Source organism: Podarcis vaucheri, assembly GCF_965113315.1.
Source record: "Podarcis vaucheri genome assembly, chromosome: 15".
NCBI lineage: Eukaryota > Metazoa > Chordata > Lepidosauria > Squamata > Lacertidae > Podarcis > Podarcis vaucheri.
Window position 1 is genome coordinate 36,757,863 of NC_138753.1, and position 9,625 is coordinate 36,767,487.

Sequence of the window (9,625 nt, forward strand, 5' to 3'; positions counted from 1 at the left end):
CAGGGCGGCTAACAACAATCAAATAATCAGTCAAATAATCACACAATCTAAAAATATTTCATTATAAAAATTAATTAAATCAAATTGATGGCAACCAATTAAGCAAAATTCTGTGCAGGTTGCCAGAGGAGGGAGTCAGGCTGCGCCCTGACCAAAGGCCTGGCGGAACAACTCTGTCTTGAATGTGCACAAATGGGTGGCAGAAATGACTGGCAGAATCCGAGACCAGGGAGAAGAGTCGGTGGAAGAAGATTGGAAGAAATTTAAAGACTATTTACAGAAATATTGCAAAATTAATGAATGTTAGAATGATGTCAGAATGAAGTTAAGTGCTTTAAGCAGCAATGTTATAAAGGTGTATGTAAAAATGGATTGTTAACAGGTGAGAATCCAAAGTTATAATATATTATGTTAAAGGACTAAGATAAAAACAAAGAGGGAAAGAAATTGCTGAATTAACTAACTGAATTGTAATACAAAAAAGGGAGGCGTGAGGAGGTCAGGGAAACAAGGAAATGAATGTAAGGTATGGAAAGACTGATTTTTTAAAAAAGTGTTTTTTATCTTTTTTGTGTATTCTGTATTTTTTTCTTCAATTTTTATTTCTGTTTTTCTTTTTCTTCTTTTTTTAATTCATGTAATTCTTTTCTTTGAAACCTTAATAAATATCATTAAAAAAAATATGAATGTGCACAAATGAGGAGTTGCCTGTATTTTAACAGGAGGAAGAACCGTCCCCCCATATCAAAGATAGAATTTCGGAATCTTGATTGAGAAGTAGGTTTGCACTTGGATATGCAGGACATTGCAGTGTATGGCTTGTGGTCTACAGTAGGCAACTGCCTCAGTTTCCCCATTTAGGTTTTTGCTCCAGCGGCTGAGATCTTTCAAACCGGAGCCTCACTCTGCTTGTGTGATGCACTGAATATTACAGAGACCTGGTCCTCCTCCCTCCTCCATGTACACACAGAGAAGGAATGAAGGAGTCTTGACTGTGCATAATCTAGAAAGCAATGGGAGGTGAATTGTAAATTTCTAACTTATCAGTGTTGCTCTGGAAAAATAATAACAAGAAGAACAGGCCATTGTGAGCCTCCAAATCCAGAGGAACATTTAATTGGGAATAATTTCCTCAGAGCAACCACCAGCAACCTGAAAAAAGCAGGCACTGCTCCTGTTCAAACCAGGCACTGTTGAACGGCATGTAATATGTTCAGTCCTGTCAGTGCAACAACCAAAGTACTTGTCATGCTGCTTACCCTTAGTATCAGTCCCTCTCTCCCTCTCTCTCCACCCGCCTCTCTTTCTGCTTTGCTCTGTGCTGCTCTTCCTCTGAAACTCTGTGTGTTAACAGCTTGCTGACAGGCTGTTGCTTGCTAATTGGGAATCTCAGAATGGAATTACAACAACCAAATTTTCTCAGGCTGGACTCCGATGGCAGCCTGTGTGTTCAAACCTGAATGATCTTCCTTGCACTCTTAATAAGGGCCTCGTGCCGTACCTGTCAGCGCTCCTCCTCAGTGAGTGGTGAGTTTTAAGGGCTCACTGAGAGAACATTTAGAGATCCTTTTGTGTTGGGGAGAGGAACACCCAAGTGGATTGTAATTGGTCTGTCAAGGTTTTTTTGCTTGTCACTGGAGGTGTAAACATAAAACAGCACTGACTGGGGAAGGAGAGCTGGGAGTTCATTTGATCCAGAACGGGGAAGAGCAAGTGAATCTTCCTGGGCTGACCTTGAGAGGTCCGACTCTGAATTAACTTGCTTCCAACCTATGAATGATGCTGCTGTCAACATCACCTGCAGAATTTGCACCCCTAAGTGCAAGTTTACTCTTCGTGGCTGCATTCATAGGGCAGTTTATTCCATTTCCCCAACTGTTAATTTCACAATATACTTCCAGAAATATAGAGGAATATAGAGCAAGGTTGCATTCACACAACAGTTTATTCTCCTTCCCAAAAATTTCCTTAACTGTTAATTTTCACATTATATTTGAGCCTTTGCATGGAATGTAGCAGAAAAAGTGCAAGTTTAGTGCGCATTTCAATGTCATTTGCTTCCAGGAGGAAAAAGAATCTGCTTGCAAATAACACAGAAATTAGTGCTAAACTTTTTGTTTTTTTTAAAAAAAAGGCAAGGAAGGACAGATAGAGGTGTCTAGGATTATGGAAAAAGTTTATAGGGATATGTTTTTCTCCCTTCCTCAGAATACTACAACCTGGGTTCATTGAATGAATGTAACTGAATGCTGGAAGAATCAAGACAGACACAAGAAAATACTTATTCACGCATCACCTAAATAGTTAACTTAGAGCCATCTTCATTGTTACATGTATTTTTGTTCCTGGCCCCATGATATCTGCCTGTGACATGGGTATTAAAAAGCAGTGAATATTTTTAAGAGATTTTTACTTTATTTTAAAAAATGGTATGCATGCCTATGTTTGGGTTCTTGATTAAAGACAACTGACTGGTTCCAAATTGGGAAAGGAGTACGGCAAGGCTGTATATTGTCTCCCTGCTTATTTAACTTATATGCAGAATTCATCATGCGAAAGGCTGGGCTGGATGAATCCCAAGCCGGAATTAAGATTGCCGGAAGAAATATCAACAACCTCAGATATGCAGATGACACAACCTTGATGGCAGAAAGTGAAGAGGAATTAAAGAACCTTTTAATGAGGGTGAAAGAGGAGAGCGCAAAATATGGTCTGAAGCTCAACATCAAAAAAACAAAGATCATGGCCACTGGGCCCATCACCTCCTGGCAAATAGAAGGGGAAGAAATGGAGGCAGTGAGAGATTTTACTTTCTTGGGCTCCATGATCAGTGCAGATGGTGACAGCAGTCACGAAATTAAAAGACGCCTGCTCCTTGGGAGAAAGGCGATGGCAAACCTAGACAACATCTTAAAAAGCAGAGACATCACCTTGCCAACAAAGGTCCGTATAGTAAAAGCCATGGTTTTCCCACTAGTGATGTACGAAGAGTCGGACACGACTAAACAACTAAGCAACAACAACAACTAGTCAGTGTGGACAGACACTGTAGTTACTTTTGTCCTACAGCCTGAAAATGAAGGGCAAATTAGGCCAATCCTCTGCCAACTTCTCAGGATATAAGAACAACATTTCCCCCCCCCCTGGAGAACATACCTAACGTTACATTGGACCTCAAGATAAAGCTATATCCACCATTAAGGCAGAGAATTCCTTGATGACAAAGGAAAGGTTTAAAGTCATTTGAGGAAAAATAGCTGTCTCCAGTACCTGCTTCTCAGTGGATGAAGGGGTTATAAGGGTCAGGAAGCCTTTAAAGACTTTGCTTGTGCCAGCAAACCTTGTTTCCCATTGTGCTTGATCAAAACTTTAGAGTCAACCTAAGTGACCCCCTTGTGGTTCCAGAAGAACTGAACCCATATCCTGGAAGGCAAGAAACAATGTTCTTCCTCCCCGCTAGCCTGTCAGCCCAAGCCAGATTTGCAGAATCACTGTGATCAAAGGAATCTCACGTGGAATGCAGACTCATAGTGGCTCCAGTGGAAATCTACCAGGAATGAAATTTGAGGGGTGCGAAGGTGGGGAGGGTTGCCCAGGGAGATACGGTTGCTTATGAAAGCCAATGATGGATGCCCCATTTGAATGTTGTGGGCTGGCTTTGAAGAGCAACACCCGGGAGGTCAGATCCTTATCAGGTTTTCTTGCACCAGCAGACTGAGAGGCTTGATAATATCTCTGAAGAGCTGACTTTGTTGTCACATGCGTTTCTGTCTCTGGTCCCATGATATCAGACTCCCCCGCCCCCCATCCATGTGAATTGCTTGTATTCTTACATTCTGACCCTTGCCAGAAACCCAACAAGCAAATTTGCATTTTCAAGCATGATATTTCCTCCCAAACTGCATAGTTTGGGGGACTAGAAAAGAGGTTTTTTTTGGCAAGCTGTTTCATTATGATCAAGGGCAGAGCAAGAATTCTTTTGGACTGGCTAGGAGACTAGCCATATGATTTTTTGGCAAAACATTTGACAGGGTGGGGACCTGAAAACTGGTATTTTTTAAAAAAATGTGGAATGCCCTTCTCTTTGTCAACCATGAAGTAGAACCATCGGTTGTACCAGATGTCATGTGGAGACTTACCTATTTGCCCAGGTTTTGTGTTTGTATCTTTTGAATTTCTGTTTATTCCACTTTTATTTGCTTTTTATCGCTGTTTTCTAATTTTATACTGTGTTTTTGACATATATATAGAGAGAGTTAGAGAGATGTGTGAAATAGCAAGCAGTATATAAATACTTTAAAATATAATAAATAGCAAGACTTCTACTGGATCAGATCAAAAATTAATCTTGTTCAGAATAAAGCTATGTACTAAAGGGCTCTGAAATTTCTCTAACCTACCAGGAATTGCTGAAGAATTGAAGCTGAGACCTTCTGCACGTGCTCTGCCGCTGCTCTCTCCCCACACAGCTGCTTTCTCAAAAAAGACCTTGGACACTGAGAAAGTAGGCAACTGGTTCCATGCACAATGTCAGGAGCTGCTGATATCTGTGCACAGCTGCCCAGTGTATTGAGCCACTAAAAGCAGGTGACAGCTTTTGGGTGAAGTAGCTTTGTGCCCTGCATGGAATCTGCTCATTGAATCCTCCCGGACAGGGAGCCCTATAAGAGAGCTTCCTGCGCATGTTAAGCCATACCTGGGCAACAAAGTCTTACTGAGCTCCTGTGGGTTCCTGTATTCTTGGTTTATTTATTATTGCATTCAGATCCCACCTATCCCCCAGGGAGGTCAAGGTGACATACATAGCTCCCCCAGATTGCATTCTCACAACAAACCTGTGAGTTGGGTTAGGCTGAGAGACAGCGAGTGCCTAAACGTCGCCCAGTGAGCTTCATGGCTGAGTGGGGATTTGAACCCTGGTCGCCCAGTTCCTCCAATGACTCTCCTGTCCTGACTTCTTACTTCCTCTTCAGTCTTATCTCCTGGCTTATGCTTTGGTTCTTACTTGCTGTTCAGATGATTGGCTTTGTCTTTTGGCCTCCTCATTTCCAGCTCCTAGCCCACCTCAGATTGCTGCCCATGGCCTAGTCCTGTTGCACCCACCTCCATCTCTTCCCCATTATATTGAAACTACATTTCTCCTTTCTACCCTTTCCAGCCTTCCCTCTTTCTGTCTGCCCACATCCAGTCTGCCCTTTGGGTCTCACTCTAGCTCAGGGATGGCCAATGTGGTGATAAGGAGCACTAGGGAGCCCACCAGTGCCTTGTATGTCACTTGTAAAAGTCTCAGTAAGCATCCCCTCAAAAATCCAGAATACATGAGAGACTGTTATTTGATGATATTATTATTATTATTATTATTATGCCTAGGACCCTCGTACCTACGGGACCGCCTCTCCCGGTATGCCCCACGGAGAGCCTCAAGGTCCATAAACAGCCCCCTGCCCTAAGGAAGTTAGATTGCCTTCAACCAGAGCCAGGGCCTTTTCAACACTGGCCCCGGTCTGGTGGAACGCTCTGTCTCATGAGACCAGGGCCCTGCAGGATCTGATTTCTTTCCTCAGGGCCTATAAGACAGAGTTGTTCCGCCTGGCCTTTGGCTTGGAGCCAGTTTGATTCCCTCCCCCTCTTTCTTTTTTCTTTTTCCTTTCTCCTCCTGTGATGAGGCTGCATTTTAATATTTTAATGTTTCAATATTTTAATTGTTGTATTTTAATCTTGTTTTTAAGTTGTATTCATTCAACTTGTTTTTATTATTGCTTGTTAGCCGCCCTGCGACCGGCCTTGGCTGGGGAGGGCGGGGTATAAATAATAATAATAATAATAATAATAATAATAATAATAATAATATGCTGCTGAATATGAAAAGAGGCACCATTTTGTGGCCTTGTCTCTATTTTTCTGCTATTCAGATGTGTCAGCCATTTTGTATTAATGCCACTCCTCCATGGCAACCATTTTCTGACTGCCAACCGCGACACTTTCTCAAATTCCAATTGTGACCGCATGCCAAAGGAGGTTGGCGACTCTGCTCTAGCTGCATCAGTAAGACATCAATATGAAAATTAAACTATTTCATGAAGTTTTACTGTTGCAGTTTATATCACTATGTAGTGTGAGTAGGTGCTAAAAAGAAATTCTATCCTATCTTTCCTTTTTTTTGGATGCCACCCCCTCCCGGAAGTATATTTAGTATTTGATCAGCCAGTTTCTAGCATCATTGTCCTATTGACAAAGGCCTTAATCACTTCTGCCCATGGGGACTGTTGGGAAAGTTGAGCAAATGTTGTTAGTGCTGAGAATTCTGATCACTGCCAAGATGGGAGTTTTCTTCCCCCTCTGCTGATGGATTTTCCTACTTGGTAAGATTTGTCTGCTAAGCATGACTTCTACATCCCTAGAATTAGTCAGTGTTCTCCCCAAGACAGCTTCAGTATTATTACCTCCAAAGTCCGGCACAGAGGGAGGGAGAGAGATAAAAACCTTGGCATCAACTGCATCAGGAAGTCTAGAGATTGCTCCATAAATACAGAACCGTTGACACTTCTTTAAACTCACAGCATTAGCACACAGCTTGGTGTCTCCATCTTTATCAGAAATCTGTTGACAAGGATTGCCCAAAAGCCTACAAATAATGTCACACGGGACACGTTGAAAATGTATTTGTGGAACATTTTGGTAAAGGACGTCACAATTTCTAGTGGATGAACTCATCTCCTGTCAATGTATGTTCTTAGTAGCCTTATTCTAGAATTGCTTTGGTTTATATTTTGCAATGTTTTGATCCACAATCCAACTGTGGGCATGCCCAGTTGGGTGCATATAACAAGTTGAGGTGCCTAATCAAAGAGGGCATCCTTAGCATCATCAAATGATGCATCCAGAGGGGCCTGCATATAGACTGCCACAAGACTGGAGTTGATCAATCTTTAGTTCTGGTGGGAATATGCTTGATGAGTTGACTGCTCATACTGAAATAGAAGAATGAACTCCACTTCTGCCCTTAAACTTCTCAGACTACTTCTCATTTCCTTTGAGGCACCTGAAAGCAGGAGGTTTTATCCAATGTAAAGTACTTAGCAGTAGATGTATTCCACTGGAAAAATGATACGGCACAAGATAATGCACAAGCAGGTTGCTGTGAACTTTGCTGCAGAACAGACTGCAACAGGCTGCGCAGTCTGTTGTGCAATGAGTTTCTGCTAGCACAACTGTTGCATCTGATTCCTCTGTTGCCCAGTATTTGAAACCCACACATCAAATGTTGGCTATAGCGCATGGACAGAGAATCTGTAAATATTAGTTTCTCATTTTTCCAGCCTTAACTGCAGTTTCCCATGTATATATATATGTGTAATAGGTATGAGTTACTCGTGCGTAAACTGGTGCCTTTCTCGGTTAATTTGGCTTGTTAAACCTTTCTGACTGCACAGCCCCTTCTCATTGTGGCTGCCTCAGTCACTGGCAGAATCCGTCAGTGGGCGTTTCTTGAACCTCTTCCAACATAAAAGTTGCTTGACACCCAGTCTCCTCCTCCTCTCACTGAGCGGGAGTCTTCTGCGCAGGGAAGGCGTGGGTAGAGGAGGATCTGGGCTCTCCTCACTGATGTCCAGTGAAGAGTCCCTGAGCCCTCCCTCCAATTCCCCCGTCTGCCCCCCTTTATCCCTGGTGTTGCGCTGATTGGCTTCCCCCTCTCCTGAGCTGTTTCTCCCCCTGCTGCTGGGTCCTTCGCCAGCATCATCTGTGAGCCTCCCCTTCGCCTCTCGCTCCGATGTCAGTTCCCTGACAATATGTCTTCATGAAAATTAATCAACATTTAAGTGTTAATTTCTCCTAATGCTTGCATGTAAGTTTGCCTAGCAGATGTATCACTGCTAAGCAATTTCCCCAAAAGTAATTGCATTTGTATATGTTATTTTAACTAATATATGCATTTATATATACGCTTAATTCCAGTATGCATTTGTGTATGCATTACTTTGCTGGAGAGCTGCATTGTGAATTTCAAAGGAAGGTTGTGCTTTGGTTCATATGTTGTTTCAGAAATTGCAAATTAGTTAGGTTTGCCTTTAATTGTGAACAGCATTGAACTTCTCCTGCACTCCTACCTGCTACAGCTAAGCACAGAGTAATGTTGTACGCATAATTTTTAATTTTGTTTGATTATTCCCAAAGGCATAGGCCATGCAACAGTTGTCTGTACAGGAGATTATATGGTGAATTTAGTGTTTGAGAGTTCCCTGCCCTGAGAAGCTTACAATTTAAAATTACACATGGGCAAACAACTGAGGAAGTAGAGAAAAATTTAGGCTGGGGCAACCATAGAAGGAATACAGTTGCTGGAATCTTTTCTGATATTTGCTTTTATCACTATCCTGTGAATAAGATGTGTTCATCCAGTAAGCCTAGCCTCTTACAGAATGCATGCTTTAGAGTTAGGGTTTGAGTACACTCATTGAAGTTAGATTTCCACACTGAGACAGTGACTACTCTACTTGCAGATCTCCATAATTTATTGCTTTTAAAAAAAAATAAAATTGATGGTTTGCACTGCATCCTTGATTCTGAGATGTTTTGTCTCACATAGCGGGTTTCCATCTGTTCTTTTAGTTTTCAGGGGCTGAGTGAGATGCTCCAACTTGAGATCTTGAGATCAATTGCTTATGGCATTTTCGTAAGTGATGCTAAGAACACCCTCCTTCATTTCCTCATGTTAATTCAGATGCATTATCTACGTAGGGGTTGTTAGGGGAGGGTTGGTACCTCCGGTGGGAGACACATCTTTATCCTTCTGGGTTGTTTGTCCACCTTTGGTTTGTCCACCCTGCACTCAGCTCTCACCTGTTGCTCCTAGAAGCTGTTAGCATGCAAAAACAGCCACACCTTGGGAATAGCTTCAACTGGCTAGCTAAACCAGGTGAGAGTGGCCGATGGGTGTCAAACCCAAATAGTGGGTCCAATAGTGAAGAAGGTAGATTCCACAGGTGCTGCAGACCTGGTGAGTGGCAGATGGGGCTCTTCAACCTAGGAAGCTAGCCCATCTAAGAGAAGGAATCATAGAATCATAGAATCATAGAGTTGGAAGAGACCACAAGGGCCATCGAGTCCAACCCCCTGCCAAGCAGGGAACACCATCAGAGCACTCCTGACATATGGTTGTCAAGCCTCTGCTTAAAGACCTCCAAAGAAGGAGACCCCACCACACTCCTCGGCAGCAAATTCCACTGCCGAACAGCTTTTACTGTCAGGAAGTTCTTCCTAATGTTTAGGTGGAATCTTCTTTCTTGTAGTTTGGATCCATTGCTCCGTGTCCGCTTCTCTGGAGCAGCAGAAAACAACCTTTCTCCCTCCTCTATGTGACATCCTTTTATATATTTGAACATGGCTATCATATCACCCCTTAACCTCCTCTTCTCCAGGCTAAACATGCCCAGCTCCCTTAGCCGTTCCTCATAAGGCATCGTTTCCAGGCCTTTGACCATTTTGGTTGCCCTCCTCTGGACACGTTCCAATTTGTCAGTGTCCTTCTTGAACTGTGGTGCCCAGAAAGGCCCAGGAAGGCTCTGATTCTTAACCTCTGCTGCCCTGCGGGATATCTTTGGGAGAAGAAAAAGCTAAGGAGTAA